Here is an 18,073-nt window from a genome sequence, read left to right as displayed (position 1 = left end):
CCTGCCAAGAGATACCGCCAACTGGTTAAGTCTAATTTCAAACAAGATAAAATATTGAAGTGTCCACTGACAGCCAACTCTGTGCATATTTGCTAACAGAGAAAAGGGGATTTTATACTATTTGTAGGACTCAGCACTTTCTCAAAATTCTTACCATAAAACTTAGTCTTGGAAAAATGATGTGCCCCCCCCCCCCCCGCAAAGAACATAATGATGAAGGCTGTAATCAATTATGTTTTTACTGTTATGAATGGTGCTATAAAGCTTAACAAAAAAAAAAGGTAAGCAAGATAGAGCTGCTAACTGATATGGAATATTCTCAGCTTTAATCAACAAAGAGACCCATATTCCAATTATATTGCACAGTACGAATACTTGCTATTCTGCAAGCATAAGCTATTATGTAAATCCTCGGTAATAAAAGCACAAAACAGGCTCATGGGATATCCTATTCTACTGCCATAGAAGCCTGTGCCCAGAGAAGGGGCCACATGTCAGCTCTCCGAGAGCATTGGACAGTATCTACCAAGCACCAGGACCAGAGGCAGGGAGACCTGGCAGAGGTCCTTGGAAGCAGTGTTGAGGAGGCTGGGTTTACAATGATCCTGGGACCCAGTGGGAGAGGGATGGGGTGGACAACAGCGCCCCCTGGAGCAACTCTTTGCCTGGTATAAGGCATCTATTGGCTTCAATCACCTTTCTCTGTAAACTGAGCATTGAAAATAACTAGAAGAAAACTCCAGTTCCGAAGGGTGTGGCGCCCCCTTCTGGCCTCCATGGGCATTGTACACACAGTGCATAGACATACATGCAGGCAAAACACCCACACATAGAAAAGGAAAGAAAACCCAGGGGTAATGAGATGGCTTAGTGGGTAAAGGCTCTTACCACCAAGCCTAACCAGGACCTCTACGGTGGGAAAAGAGAACTGACTCCTACAAGTTACCTTCTGACCTTCATGTGTATGCCAAGTCACACATACACATAGCACACATACCACACACACACTGCACACACATACACCCCCATACCCCACACCTCAAACATACACACTACACATACCACACTCCCACATACCCCAGACACACGTACCACACACACTACACACTACACACACATAACATATACACATACATATAACACACACACATACACACACACAACACATACCACACATACACATATACTATACACACCCCACACCCACACACACACACCCCATACCACACACATCACACACACATACACCCCACACCTCAACACCCCAAACACATAACGCACATACCATACACACCACACACATACCACACTACCCCACACACATACACCCATACACTCCCCATACCTCCCCATACCACACACACACACCCATACATCCCCAAACCCTCAAACACACATACTACCCCCTCACACATACACCACTCTTATTTTTTAAAGAAGAAAACAAGTGCAAATTTTAACTTATTTGGCTTCTTAAGGGCATCACCAACCTGTAACACAGGCACAAAAATGGATCCCAAATTCAATGTGAAAGGCACAGATACAGGTCAGGCTGCATTTCCCAGATAACCCACTTTATAGGAAGTGGGGACCCCTGGCCAGTTTCCACAGCACTGCAGAGGCCATGTGCAGTACAGAATCAAATCAGGGGAGTCAGTGCTAACAGGGTCATCAGCTGCACGGAAACGTACGATGCAGAACCAAGAACACTACACAGTAGCCCAAACCCACAAGTTTAAATCCTCCTTGGAAGAGCTGAAGAAAGCTTTGGGTGGGTGGGGTGGGGTATGTGCGAACAAGGGCCTCCTCTGTCCAGCCCTGCTTCTGGCATTTCTCAACTGCAAACCTTCACATTGGTTGTTGAGGTGTCTGCAAAGGCCAGCGCCGACAAGGCTGCTCATCACCCCTTATGTAACACAGATCACTGTGCCTCGTGACCCACCACACACTTCTCCTAGATCAGGACTCACAGCCAGGCTGCGTGTTTTGGTTGGCAGAGTCTAAACAGGCTGCCTGGGGCCTTCCGTAACTCAATCTACCCTGCTCGGAAGTAGTGACAACCCACCCCACTGACAAAGTGGCTTTATTGGGCATTTGTCCCTAATTTTCTGAGCCACTGCTAAGTCTCCACTTTGGGTCCAAGTGGCTAACTGGGGTGTTATTCTTCGGTTTACCCACAGCCTTGGAGGCAAACAACCTAACTCCATCTTTTTGACTGGAAAAAAAATTCCACTGTGTTTGTGTGTGTGTGTGTGTGTGTGTGTGTGTATGTGTGCATGTGGTGTGTGGCATGTGTGTGTGTATGGAGTATATATGTGTATGTCTGGCGTGTGTGGTATGTGAAGTGAGTGTATGTGTGGTGTGCGTTTTGTGTGTGCATGTACATGTTGTATGTTTTGTGTATTGTATATGTGTGTGTGTGTAGTATATGTGTGAAGTATATATGTGTGTGTCTGATGTGTGTGGTATGTGAAGTGAGTGTGTGTGTGGTGTGTGCATGTATATGGTGTGTGGTGTGTATGGTGTGTGGTGTATATGGTGTATAGTGTGTTAACTACTGTTAACATTTAGAGAGATAGCTCACTGGTTAAGACAACTCACTGCTCCTGCAGAGGGCTCAGGTTCAACTCTCAGCCCCTACGTGGAGCCCCACAACCCATTCTGAACTCAGTTCCAGGAGATCAGATGCCCTCTTCTGAGTGCCTCGGGCACCAGGCACAAACACAGCGTGTACACACAAATACATGCAGGCAAAACACTCAAATACATAAGATAAATAAATCAGTAGAAAACGCCTAAAGGGCTGACACACCAGGCACAAACACAGCGTGTACACACAAATACATGCAGGCAAAACACTCAAATACATAAGATAAATAAATCAGTAGAAAACGCCTAAAGGGCTGACATTGCCACCTGCAATGGCTTTTCCCATGATTCTCCTGTGCAATTCCACCCATCCTGGAACACCCAACTTTGCTCCCTCCCACCCTTGAGGACATGGAGCTGGAACAGCAGAGTTCACTCGAAGGAGAATCCCAAGACTCTTCCCATAATGCAAACCACGCCCTCATGCAGTCAGGCCCTAACCGTCCTAATGCCATCTTAAAGAGACACGGCCCTCTCTCCCCACTTTGGCTTTCACACCATTGAGATATTGTCCTGAAGAAATTGGAATTTCTCCCCCAAGAATTTCACACTGGGAGAAGGAAAAGGCAGAAGGCAGGTGCCACCTAGAGCAGGACCCTTGGAAGAGATTTTAGTCTTGACACGTCAGATCACCTTGGCAGGAGAGAATGGAGCCCAGACACTATGGGTCAGTGATGGGCTGGCCCACCTTGACCAGTACTGGTTAGCTATGGGATTCCCCACCCCCACACCCCCTCCCAACACCCCACCGCTCTCCACCTCATTTTTGTTTTAGTAACTCAATTGCATGGTTCTTAAATGTGTTTGTTTGTTTTTGTTTTGTTTTATTTCAGTTGACAACTGAACCTGCAATGTCATGGTCAGACATACCTCTGAGGGCTTTCGGGGGAGGGGAGCATACAGACACAGCATCTTGGAGTCACTCCAGCTAGAAGAGAGCATCATGCACAGACCCCACTGGCTGCACAGAAAACTGCATGAATGTATTCGGGAGAGAGAACCCAGTCCCATTTTCAGAAGCCTGGCAGGAGAGAGGCATTCACTGGTGTCACTGTTTGTCCAGTGCTGCCACTCTGGATCCCCAGACAATCTGCTTCGGATGTCGGAGGCCATTACGAATTTTGACTGTTACAGACTTAAACCAACCCTGTCCGTGACGATGCCTGGGAGGCTGGACAGGATAATGGCGTTTCTCCACTTCAACGTTGTAACAGTGGCCTTTGCCATGGGTTTGGTGAGGGAGGAAATGAAGGTGTGCTGGGTGGGACTATCATACCTGTTCTGGCTCCTCCATGCTGTAACGGCATGCTGGGCCAGGAAATCCCAGCAGTGTTTATAAACTAGCTCATACTTCCCCAGGCAGAGGGCAGGGGGCGGAGGGCAAAAGCTACCACCCGAACACACGCACACCTACAAGCATAGACACATTTAAAAGCCTCTCTGAAGAGGGCCAGCCTTGATTTCCTAAGAATGTCATTTCTTTTTCTCCAACCTTTCTGAAACCGCTACTGCGTCACCCTGTCCCAGCTCCACACCACAGTAATACAAAGTACAAATTTCCTTTCTCCAAATGCCTAAGAAGACAACCTGGAGGGACAGAAGTCTCAGGACAGTCAAGAGACCCAGGCTAGGGAGACTGTGCAAGCGTGAGGTCCTGGGTTTGAACCTCTAATGTCACAAGAAAAGCCAGGCATGGGTCTGGCAACACGGTCAGCGTATGAAGACGGTAGTATACTCTGTGTGTAGTGCTGGAGATCACACCCTGGGCCTCGCATACACCAGGCAGACACCACCACTGAGCTATACTACCACCGAGCTAAACCACTGAGTTACACCACCACCGAGCTACACCTTCAGCCTGGACCCTTCCCAAAGCTGTCCCCATTACTCCTTATGTGTGCAACAAGCCCGTTTTACTATATATCCCAGGCTAGCCCAGAGCTCATGACCCTCTTGCCTGAGCCTCCGAAGAGCTGTGTCGTGACAGGCGTGTGTCACCGTCCTATATTCTTGCTGAAAGAAAACCTGAGGCGCAGAGTACTTTTAGAACTGTGTACAAGATGCCACAAACATGACAGACCCAAATATCACCGTGCCGTGTAACAAGTGCCTCTCTGGCCCTTTAGAAACAGTGGACCCACGAGCAGCTCTGAAAACCAATAAGTTCCCTTCCCGGCCAGGAACTTGGCAGCTGAGGAGCCATCTCCTTTTGTGAGAGTGTGTCCTGTCAGTCCCTGGAGGGGACGGGCAGGAAGGAATGGGAGACTGTCCTCCCAAGGGAAAGCGCTAAGTTCTACCTGCATCACAGTCCCCTGCTCCAGGTGCCAAGGGCTCCTGGGATGTTGCTTTTCTCCTGGACTCCCGCCTCCCACTCATGTCTGAGGAGGACAACAGTGGCCTTCAAACTTACAGTCAGGGCGGGAGCCGAAGCTTTTCTCCATATCTCCCATGCGTGATGGACTCTCTCCTGACTCTGTTTTACCACGGTGGGTCCCTCCCAACCAAGAGCTACAAAGTAGGAGAGGAAGTTCTTTTTCGTTCTCTGCAATACTTGCACAAAGATTAAAAGTGACTTTTCAATTCCACGCATCAACAATCAGTGCTAACACCTTAACATGCTGGCAACAGTTGAAGATACAAAAGGAGAGGTTGCAAGTGTTTTTCTCAAAGGAAATGCAACGGAAGCGAAGGTTCTGAGCACACGCTCAGGGCCCGGGACACAGAGCCCCGCCTCCTGTGATCTTGGAGATGCATTCTCTCCTCTGCTTTCAACATCGTGAACCTGAGCCTCCATCAGATCCTGAACACAGATCAAGGACATTCACTTTGCATGGATGCAAAGCTGGCTTCCCCAGCACGAGGCCCCCAAAGCCTTGTACAGGGGACACAGGGAAACAATGCACTCTCACGCACACACACGCACACTGACACATAGACATGCACATACATTTCTAAATAAAAATTTAAATTAAACTATAAAATACTTGCTTTCTAAAGCGCTAAATAAAATAAAATATCCATCACATGTTAAAAAGAAGATAACTGTTAACACCTGGTACATGAACTTTTTGTAAAAATGTATGTACTCTTTATTAAAAAAATTTAATTTAATTTAATTAATTTTAATTTTAATTTAATTTAATTTTAATTTAATTTTGTTTTTTTTAATGAAACCAGTTGTACAGCTGATTCTTTATGATGTGGGGCAGTGGACCGTGCCACCCGACAGAAGAACTGGTAAGATTGTAGCAAGTTCAGAAACCTGATAAATCTCATAACTGAGAATGGCAGGAGTTCGAACGAGGTCCCTACCAGGTTCCTGTCCTGGAACACATGACCATGACATCCCACTAAGAGGACCGTGACAACTGGTCATGTGGCATAAAAACCGTAGAGTTCTCCATGCTAATGAGGTGCCTAGATAGGCCTAGAGGTTGTTTTTTTCCAATTTTTTATTAGATATTTTCTTCATTTACATTTCAAATGCTATCCTGAAAGTCCCCCATACCCTCCCCCACCGCCCTGCTCCCCTAACCACCCACTCCAACTTCTTGGCCCTGGTGTTTCCCCTGTATTGGGACATATAAAGTTTGCAAGACCTAGGGGCCTCTCTTCCCAATGATGGCCGACTAGGCCATCTTCTGCTACATATGCAGCTAGAGATACGAGCTCTGGGGTACTGGTTAGTTCATATTGTTGTTCCACCTATATGGTTGCAGACCCCTTTAGCTCCTTGGGTACTTTCTCTAGCTCCTCCATTGGGGGCCCCGTGTTCCATCCAATAGCTGACTGTGAGCATCCACTTCTGTATTTGCCAGGTACTGGCTAGGCCTAGAGTGTTTAGCCAATGAGCTTCCCTTCCTGGCCATCCCTTCCTGCAAAGGGTATTTAATCTTTGATTCACTCTAAGGAAGACGTATGCATCTTCATCCACCATGAACTAAACAGTTTGGACAAGCAAGGACCAGCTCCTTCATCAAGGACCGCCCCCTGGGGGTGGGGCTTCATCATACAGATAGGCTCCTGTAGAAGGCCTCCTCTTCCAGCCCCTCCTTACTTCTGACACACTCTCAGTCATGTCAGATTCCACCCCTGTCCCTGAGCTCATCACAGGCCTGCAGACTCCAGTTCCAGCTCTTCCTGGGTACACAGGTTTGAGAATCACAGCCTTTCCCCCCATTTTCACCTTGGAGAAACATGGGCTGGAACCCCTATCCTAGACTGTGTTTCATCTTCCCTGAGTGACATGTCGGCTCTGGCATCCCGGCCGCAAGGCAGAAATGCAGAACAGCAGTATGGAGCCTTTCAAATTCTATAAATAATCCCATCAAATCTCTGTGGTACTACTTGAAAAACTAAAGCTCATTCCACCAGATAGCCCACCACCTAGCCCATCACACAGCCTCTCACACAGCCCACCACATAGCCTGTTATACAACCCACCACATAGCCCCCATCACACAGCCCACCCCATCCCACGCTCTGCACTACTGCACATTACCCCCAGGTGCCCCAGTCATGCGTCACAATGACCCCTGAATTTTTTCTCTTGAATAAATCATAGTTCAACACTCCTCTCTGTGGCTAAATCTCAGCACATATTTTAAATGATTTTTTCTTATATTACTGGAAGAGGATTTGTGGGGCTTAGTGATAGTCAAACACTGTGTGCTTGCCATTCGAAGGAAACGACTCCAACCTGTCCTTCCTCAGCAGTATGAACTGCCCATGTCACATGACAGTAACACTTAATCTTCTGCTTAATCAAGTTTATAATAAAAAGATTACAAATCAGCATTCCACTGTTTTAACCCCGTGCCTTGATACTGAAAGAAAGAAAACTAAATTCAAGACTTCAAAGCCCTAGCCAGAAGGTTTATTCAAGGTCCATGACTCTTGGGGCTTGCTAGTTAGGAGGGCTTTTTGGGCCTAGAGCAAAGAACAAAGGCTGTTAAGTCATCCCAGGAACCAACTAGCCATTGAGATAAGAAAGGCAGGCAAGGACAATCTCCAGACAAGCTCAGATGAGTAACAGGCCACCTACTAATATGGTTTGAGCTTAGCCAGATGTCCTGCCGACCAAGATAAACACCCTCCCTTTAGAGTTACTATCACATACTGCTAGCTGATGTTTGAACTGCCCATTTGTGTGTAACTGCGCCAATTCTTCCCCTACCCCGACTCCTTTCCTATATAAACCCCTAACTTTTGAGCCTCGAGGCCAACAACCGCTGTCTCCTGTGGGAGATACGTATGGGCCCAGAGCTCCGTCATTAAACTACCTCATGTGTTTGCATCAAGACAGTTTCTCATGATTCTTTGGGTGCACCGTACTCGGGATACGAGTGGGGGTTTCCCCACAAGGTTCTTTCAATACATGTCTTTACCTTGTACAGTAAAGACAAGCTTAGTTTCTCAAGCCAGTTGGTGGTGGTGCACACCTTTAATCCTGGCACTCGGGAGGCAGAGGAAGGTGGACCTCTGAGTCTGAGGCCACTCTGGTCTACAGACAGGGCTACATTTTGGAGTCAAAGAAATGGCTTGATGGGTAAAGATGCCTGCCACCAAACCTGATGACCCCAGAGCCCACACTGTGGAAAGAACCAGCGCCTGCAGGTTATGCTCTGCCCTCTATAGGCAGTGCCCACACATGTACATACCCCAACACAAAAAAAATAGTAGTTTTAAATGTTTCATATCCTGTAAATAACATTTAAAGCAAGTAAGATTAAAGGGGAAACTGGATGTGATGGCTCCAAATGGCAACACAGCACTAAAGTCTTAGGCAGCAGGACTGCCACGAGTTTGAGGCTAGCCTAAGCTATCCCACTGAATTCCAGGCCGGCTTGGGTTACACTGTGAGACCCCATCAACACAACAGCAGCTGCAACACTATTAAAAGGAAGCCCAAGCACATTTTCCTTTATAAGGACGGAGGTGGAAGTGGACAGTGGGTGTGGTCACCTGGTGATGGAGAGACTGAGAACAGGAAGGGGGAAACAGAAAGATCTCTATGAAACCAGACTTCTCTCCTGATAGCTCTGAGAGCCAGTGGGAATCACTGCCTGAGGTCATTAGAAACTCACAGAACCAAAAATCTCTCCAGAGCTCAGGCACCAGTTCTGAATGCTCTAGGTAAAGGCAGCTGTTCTCCTACCCTGGCCTGGCTCACCTGGAGCTCCAGGTGACACAGCTGGACACCTACCCAGAGAGAACAGAAGACCACACCTTTGCTCTCTACACTTTCCCTACACTTCTTGCCTCTGGGGTCTTGCTCTGAACTCTCAAGGCTCCTGGGTCCTCGTGACTTGTGTAGAAACGATGCAGACAGGACACACAGAGAGTAGTGTGGGAGATACACAGCTTATAGCAGAGGAGAGGGATTCATACACCCCAGGGGAGGAGGAAACGGCCAAAGAGATCACTGTGCTGACCAGTATATTAGAACGACTTCGCCTTGCTTCTAGAGCCTCTGGGAAGCGGAGTGTTCTCTTGTGCAGGTGACTGGCAAACCCATACCTCTTGGAAGGGGTTGACAGTATGGGTTGTTGGTTTGGCTTGGCTTTTGTTTTCTGAGACAAGGTTTTGTGCACCCCTACTTGGCCTCAGACTCAGTGTCCAGCCAAGGATGACCTTGAATTTCTGACCCCGTCCCTTCCCGGTCCCAATTGCTGGGATCACAGACCTACGACAGCCCTGTGGTTTCAGGAGGTGCTGGGGACTGGAGCCAGGGACTCGTGTGTGCTAGGGAAGCACTCTATCAACCATGCTACTTTCACTGTCAGGGGCCACACAGGACAGACTGCTCTAACTGCCCAGGCACCACGGCTCTCTCACACACTCCATCCGGGGATCTGCCACTTGGAGCTTCCACCCAAAGGAAGCAGGCACATGAGCAGCGGCTGGTCTCTCACTGGCCAGCTCATCCTGGGCAGGACGACACCCCAGGGAGACGGCAAACCCTCTCTGGAAAAAGCTGTGAACAAGAAAGCTGGCCGGACACAAATCCTGGTACAAGGCACAGAGATACTCAGTAAACAGTAATGAAGTTAGTGTCCATGTGTGGCTTTTCTCCCCGCTAACCACATGCCATTGCATGACTACCAAGTAAAACCAAAACCCCCAAAGGCTCGCTGTCCTCTGCCATGGTAAGAACATGAGAATTTTCCTTACAGCGTCTTACAGAACGAGCTTCCACAAGCCAAAGGTAGAGAACCTTTCCCACATCTCTTCTCTCCTGCTGTGCACACGCGACCAGCCAAGCTCAGAGGCCCTGAGTGTCCCAACAGTTAGCTTACTGCATTCATTAGCCGCTTTTCTCTGAGCTATAACAAACCAATGGAGGTGCTGCCTTTTGCATTTTAACCCCAGCTCATGGGATTATGCAGCTCACATCTGAGATGAGTCTTTCTTCCCCAGTTACATTCACCTCAATGGAAACACCTGGGAACCCAGAGGCAGGTGTGTCTCCTAGGTGACTCCAAACCCCTCAGGTTGACATCAAACATGGACTTTCACGGTTCACTTCCAGGAAAGTGTTTTCTTTTATTTTTCAAAAAGAGTAGGATGCCTCTGAGATTCCCTAAGGAAAATACTCCACACCATACTTCAGTTCTAGCTGGATGTCCTGCTCAGGTCTGGAATCCTCACACTAGGGAGCCTGAGGCAGGAGGATTGCTGGAAGTTCAAGGCTAGGGACAAGGTAAGACCCTCTTCTCAAAACAACAAACGCAAAGAGTGTAACCTCTGCTGCTGGCAGAACAGGGCCTGAAGTCAGTCTAGCTAATGTCTGCTACTTGCTTTTGAAGTTTAATTACTGTGTTTGGTACAGATATCCCCCAGAGGTGCACAAAAGAGTTCTCCTTCCTGGCTGAAATGAATCTCACGCCTGCCAATTACCTTCAAGATGAAAATGCATCTTGAAAAGGTGCTCCAAAGAGGGAAGAAATAGATCAGACAGGAACCTCACCCTCTGGGCAAATCCTAGACCACTTCGGCACCATGACAAATGACCCCCCCTGGAGAGACAGATGCATTTATCAGGAATCTGCTTCCTGAATCGGAAGGGGACGGTTGTATTCAGGGATAAGCCAGTAGTAATTAATATTTACTGTGTCCCCACTGGGCAAATGGACCTGCAGTTACCATTTCACAAGAGAAAGAACATGAATTGCTCACACCAACTGCTTACAACATAATCCTTGAGGTGCTCGAATAATAATCCACAGAACCATAATCTACAGCAGACGGCGCCTGGCAAGACAGCCCCCACCCTCTGCAGGGGTGGAAACTGGCTAGCACAAACCTGAATCCAAATCCCTTCTCACTCCTCCCCATTTCCCCTGACCTTGAGCACAGAGGAAACAAAACACCTGGGCAACCCGCAAGTGAAGAAAGGAAACAGTCTTGGTTCTGGAGATGAGCAGGGCTGGGGTGGGGTTGGCTTTCAGGGGCCACTGAAGAACTTTAGGGTTCAGGAAACAAGGTTTGACATTTTCCTTGAAGAAAGAGGGAAAACCCAGTCAGGCTAGCTCAAAAAACAGAAAAATGACTGATGGTGAACAGAAAGAGCCGACAAACATCCAGCAGGGAGGGGCTCCCCAACCCTCTCCTGCAGAGACATAGCTATCTGGTCCTCCATGCTGTCTTGTTTCCCTCCTGTCTAAGTTCATCAGAAAGCCCCCACCACTTCTACCACCACTGGAACCAACAGGGCCAGCACTGGAGACACACACACCCAGTTACGTGGCGTGGCAGCTCCTCTCCCAATTCAGACTCAGAATGAAGGCTGGCCTCAGGGGAAGATGTTCACATGGCTCTAGTCACCTGACACTGAGTATGCGGAGAACAGTGGTCACTGAAGAGCACACATACACTTATCACCCCTTCTCTTCAGTGTCTCTCCTACCTGTGGTTTCTTGTTTGTTGATGGGTTTTTGCTTTTTTTTGGTCTTCTTGTGTTTGTTTGGACTCATCAGGGGCACATTTATTCTTTATTTCTACTTTTTTTTTTTTTTTACTTTGTATATGTGTGTGTGTGTGTTCATGCACAGGTATATATGATCGTACATACACACACACAGAGGCCAGAGGCTGATGGCAGAAGTCTTTCTCATGCTCTATTAATTTTTTGAGACAGGGTTCTTCACTGGTTCAGCGAGGCTGGCTGGTAGCTGAGCTCCATACCCCACACTTGTGCATCAACCACTTTACCTGCCGCTCACTACCCAGGCTGAATATTTTCATTTTAAATATTAATCTACCAATCAATATGAACAACAAAGATAACCAATAAAGGAAATAGGTAACATGATTTTCTTTGCACTAATAATTTCTAATTGTACTTATTATTATCATGCAAATGTTCATAGGATGCTGGGGTTGCTGAGGTACACACATGGAGAGAGGAGGACAACTCTGCAGAAATGGCTCTTTCCTCCCACGTTTATGTGCTGTCTTACCATTCTGTTGCTGTGATAAATCGCCATGACCAAGGCGACTTATAGAAGAAAGCGTTTATTCAGGCTTATGGTTTCATAGGGTTAGAGTCCATGACGGCACAGCGCAAAGGCACAGAGGCAGGGGGGAACAGGGGAGAGCTCACATCTTGATCCACAAGCAGGAGGCACACTAGGAAACCACTCCAGATTCCTAAAACCTCAAAGCCCAGGGCCAGTGACACGCCTCCTCCAGAAAGGCCACACCCCCTAATCCTTCCCAAACAGTTCCAAGAACTGTTGGGACCAAGGATTCAAACCTGTGGCCCTGTGGGGTTGGCTGGGGACACTCTGACCACCACACAGGTTCCAGGAATTTAGCTTAGGTGTCCAGGCTTGTACAGCAAGCCAACTCACCAGCCTCAATGATGGCATTTAACTCAATAGAGAATTCACAAGACCTAATGATGATTTGCATTGGGGGAGCATGCAGAAAAGGAGACAGGGTCTTTCTCTGTTGCTCCAACTGGCCTGAAACTCCTGGCTCCCAGGCCCCTTCCATTCCAGCTCCTGAGCAGGTAAGCTTTCTGGTGAGCAGCCCTGAGGCTTCAAACAGCGGGGGGCTTGAGTCAACCACAACATCACTTAACACTTTTTGTCAGGAACAGTTATTCAGAAAACGAGGCATTTCCCTAAACTGATGCCAGTGTTACGAGAGGCCCAGGGCTACACAGCTTCCAGTCAGAGGGTCCCAGGATGTACTAACCAATGACTGACACGCCCCTCTGATGAACGCACACTTGCCAGCCCAGAGCACACCACCTCCTCCTGTCATTTACACTACAGACTCTTAACCGGAAGCCAGTAGGACTCAGGACTAAACAGCTTGAAGGGAAAGGGCTCGGTTTGTATCCTTTCAGCGTCCACTTTCCTCTGGCAATCTCTAAGGTCTAGAGAACAACCCCAACCCGATTGGCACCTCTGTCTGCTCCTTCACATTAAGTCCACAGGCCTTTGTCTTCTCAGGAGGCAATTCTCCTGCATGCACTCTCCGGCTCCCTCATGCAGTGGTGATTAAGGCAGCTCTCGGGGTCACAGGAATAAATTTCTTCCCTCCTTCGTGACCATCGCCAAACAAGCAGAAAAAGACAACGCCTGGCTCAGAAAGCTCAGGATGGGAAAAATTAAATCAAAAGGAGGTTTCACTGAATCTGCCCACTCTGAGCACGCCATCACCAGCTTGACGGCTCTCCACTGCCTCCCTCCCACCATGCCTGCCAGCCTCACTCCCTCAGGCCAACGTCTTCCAGGTCAGGCTCCTGAAGGCTCCACAAAGCCTTCTTCACTTCTGGATTCCTGTCAGCCTCTCCAGTGTCTGCCTTCCCACATCCAGGTCTGAAATCACAATGCCTCAGACTCTCAGAGCTCCTGCCTCCTGCTTCTGTACCTGGGGTATACACAGAAGGCCAAAGCCTGTTTTCTTGGCACTCAGCTGGTACAGGGTGAGGCCAGTCAAGTCCCTAAGGAGTCCTAAAGACTCAAGCTCAAGGCTTTAGATTCTGTTTGCCCCAGAGATGACATTCTTTGTCAGTGATTATTTTTGTATCAATGGTTGGGGCTAATTGTTGCTAATTGTGGCATTTGCAATGGGAAAACACATTTCCTTTCAGGTCCAGAAAATATTCAAATCACCCTCCCGACTTGCCAGGGTTCTGTTAACTCACCACCTTTAAATGAACCTTTTAGCAAATACCCACATGAGCTGTTCTTCGGCTATTTTTTGCTCCTGTTTCCCAACTGCAGAATAAACACCTGCTGTAATTCTTTCCCCACTACAACGGAGAGAAACTTTTCACTCTGGGGATAGATTGGCTTTATTTCAACCTATATTTAGAAGCAGTGGAAGGTAGTGGGTTAGGACGAGTGAGGACACATGGTTCTCTTCTTAAGACAGCTGGCTCTGTCCTTTGCCCTCTGTCCCATACCAATACATCAAACCCCACAATACTGCATCCAAAGGGTGGTCCCTGGAGTTAACATAGTATACGCGTTACTCTCAGTGGAAACAAAGTTGCCTTTCTTTAAGCGGCATTTCCTCAGCTTTCACGTGAGGTCCTCGGAAAAGCCTGGTTCATCATCTTAAAAACAATGGCCACCATCTCGCCTTCTCTGTCACTGTTCTGGGCTGACCATAGGACAGGCACCCTTCTCAGCTGATAAATGGCAACCACAGGTCAAGTTGGCTAGGTGATCCACTGGCTGCCAAGAGTCAGGGAGGGAAGAAAGGAGTCTATAAGGCATGGCACCTTAAAAGGACCAAGAGGAACACACACCTTACATGTCAGTGAAGAGCTAGGGTAAAGTATACCTCTGTGGCATGCTAGGACTGCCAGCAGGAGGGGATTCTGGGAAGGGTGAGGTCGGTGAAGATGGTGAAGATGGAGATGCGCCCCTCAGGCTGAAGCTGGTGCTCCAGCCTCCCGCTAAGGAACCTAACCTCACTCAGCCCCAGAGTTACACTTTCAAGAATTATTGCACAAACAAAACAAGGTAACGAAGGCTGTTCTCCCACTCAGGAGTGAAGAAACACAATGACAGTGTGACTTTAATTAGGTATCTTAAAATAATAAAACCATCTCATGGGTCCTTAAAGGAAGAAACACCTAGGATCCATCTCCTTAAGATGATATCTGAGGAGTCGGGGGAGGGAGAGAGGGAGTGAAAGAGACTGGGAACTGGAAGCTGGGTGGGAAGGAGCTGGGAAAAGTTGGGGGAGGGTAAAAAGATCTCATGGGGTTTTCATGGGATATAAGAATACACATAGAAGTATATTTAATTGCCAGTTTCTCTTCCTAGGAGGGAAGGGCTTCACGTGGCTTACAACTGGAAGGGATACAGCCTATCCTAGAGAGGAGATGGCAGATGGAAGTATGAGGTAAGATGGAAGCAGAGGGCAGACAGGAAGTAGGGCAGACTGTGACGCCTAGAGTTCCACCCCCAGTAACACACTTTTTCCGGTAAGGCTCTACCTCCTGCAAACACGTGAGCTTGGGGCTGAGGCACAATTTCATATTTTAAGCCATAACAAAGCACTTGGCTTCATGGGAAGGTGGTGATACAGAGAGCTGAACGGTGGAGGAGCAGCAGGCACTCGGGTTTAGAACATAGCTTCAGGTCCTCTTACCACAACCTCAGGTGCATTACTTAAAATCGCCTCAGTTTCCGTTCCTGTAAAATGGGACTCATTGATGGCTCACTGAAGAGAAACTCTAACTAAGACAAGGTACCAGACCTAGGATTTGAACTCCATCCTGCACCAGTGACCCTTGGCACACAAGCCTGCAAACCTGAGTTCAGTTCCTGGAACCCACACATAGCTGGTTGTGGAGGCTCACATCTGTACTCACAGTACTCCTATGGTGAAATGGGAGGTGGAAACAGGAGACTCACCTAACAGCTCACAGTCCAGATTCCTGTACTGTGAAGAACCCAGGAAGGAGACCTGCCTCAACAAGTTGGAAGGGGAGAAAGTACTCCAGATAGTGTACACACACACACACACACACACACAGAGACACATACACAGACACATACACACACATATACACACACACACACATAAACACACACACACACACAGAGACACATACACAGACACATACACACACATATACACATACACAGACACATACACACACATATACACACACACACACATACACACACATACACACACACATACACACACATACACACATATACACATATACACACACATGCATACACACACATACACAGACACACACACATACATACACACATACATACACACATGCATACACACACATGCATACATACACATACATACACACACATGCATACACACATGCATACACACACATACACACATGCATACATAACATATACACACATACATATACACACATACACACACACATGCATACACACACGCATACATACACACACACACACACACCAAATAAAGTGAAAAATCAAAACCACCACTCCCAATCCAGCAGCAGCAGCTCGGGCTTTACTCTCTGCCCTGTTCCTCCCATCTCTCCACCCACCTCTGTGTGAAGATGAACCAGAAGGCACAGCGGAGCTTTCTGACTTCAGCTAGTTAGTGGCTGTGTATCTGGTGTTTGCCGGTAACCAAAAGAACTCTGGAGCCCTATTTGCAAATGCAGAGTGGGGGAAAGCTGAGAACAGGAGACATTTTCACAGCTGCCCTCAATGCCTGAAGTTCCACAAACATCCTGACCTGTACACAGCACATTTGCACTTTGTATGGCTTTTGAAATGTTTCAGCAAACTGAAACAAAACAAATAGAATGGTTTCCTGATCCTGGGTGGTCTCTCTCTCTCTCTCTCTCTCTCTCACACACACACACACGTCACATATATATGTGAGTATATATAATATATATGTATATACACATATGCATGTCTATGAGCATGTATATATATATACATTGTGTGTATGTGTATATATATATATATACATATATGTCTCTTACCAACAATGCTATCTACTTGACTTTAGACTCAGCCATGGAGGGGGGTTGGTCTGGTGCTGCTATGCATTCAAATGCTAAATACTGGCCCCCAAGATCTGGTTGCTCCCCAATGAGGAGATCCTCACATACACCAAGTGATGCTTTGTAAACTTTGCCCTGGCTCGGGTTATCCCTGATTGGTTAATAAAGATGCCTGCAACCAGGACTGGGCGGAAGAGAGTGAGGCTTTGGGTCTCAGGCTGGAAGTGGGAAGAGGAGGAGGAGGAGGAGGAAGAGGAAGACTCAGGCTGGAAGTGGGAGGAGGAGGGGGAGGAGAAGGAAGAGGAGGAGGACTCAGGCTGGAAGTGGGGGGAGGAAGAAGAGGAGGAGGAGAAGGAGGAGGTCATCACAGGGTACCATGGATCATGAGCACTGGTCATAATGGATGGCCTGATACAGCAGGAGCAGTCTAGGTAGAACATGGCCAGTGTTATCTCTGGGATCCCCACAGGCAAGGAGACAAAATAGCACAGAGGGCTGATATCTTTCCAGCTCCAGCGCTCTAAGGCTTATCATAAATCTAAAGGTCTCTGTGTCTTTTATGGGAACTAAAGGGTCTAAAGTCAGGTAGAAGTTCCGATTAGATATTACAGGCAACAGGAGGGTGTAGCAAAACCCCAGAATAAAAAATACCACATCAAAATACTGTCTCACAAGTCAGAGCTAGGTCTTGCCTACTTCCTCAGAGCTTTGAAGGCATTATGGGTACTTCTTTAAGAAAAACAACAACAACAAAAACAAAAACTTTTAAAAATACATTTATTTGTGTTGTCTGTGTTAAACAGATGCCTGAGGAAAGACAGACACATTTATCCTCTAGCCTTCACATGCATGAACACACATAAATATAGTCACATACAAAAGTAGACTGACGGCCCAACTCTGTATTTTTAAATGATTAGCATATCTGAAAATCCAGAACTATTAAACTAATAGGAAGGAACTCAAGTCCCCAACTGAAGACGTAGAATGCCGTACACGTGTACAAGGATGACCACAGGGCACCAGTTAGCTCTGTTCTCGTCCTACATAATTGCATGCTTCTATGATTACTAAGTGGAAAAAGACACTTATTCGCCACCGTCTCCACTTCAAAGCAGGCAGTTCAATGCAACTCAATTATTTTAAAGTTCCGTGATGAACAGCAATTGGAGCCGTCAGTACCACAGTAGCTATTCAAAGCTCAGAAAAAATATACTCAAAAGACGTGGCCCTGGAGGTTTCAAGGTATTGATTCTGAAGTGGAGCAAACCTGCTCATGTGTCTCTCTTTTTACATAAATCATTCTCTGGGCAGGGTTTATACAACAGGTCCTATTGGATTCGTGGCTCAGACCATCACTCAGGGTTAATGATGTCCACCCGAGCATCCTTCCGATGCCGCCTCTCAGTGGGGTCACAGAGCTAT

General features: G+C 47.4%; 1 protein-coding gene across 4 annotated transcripts in view; it reads right to left on the bottom strand.

Moving 5' to 3' along the window:
- Positions 1-18,073, bottom strand: part of Osbpl10 (oxysterol binding protein like 10) — a 243,057-nt gene that overhangs the window by 67,950 nt on the left and 157,034 nt on the right. The gene's annotated exons all lie outside the window — the stretch shown is intronic.

Source organism: Mus caroli, unplaced genomic scaffold (assembly GCF_978045245.1).
Source record: "Mus caroli unplaced genomic scaffold, Mus_caroli_1 scaffold_11, whole genome shotgun sequence".
NCBI lineage: Eukaryota > Metazoa > Chordata > Mammalia > Rodentia > Muridae > Mus > Mus caroli.
This window is presented reverse-complemented; position numbering and strand designations above follow the sequence as displayed.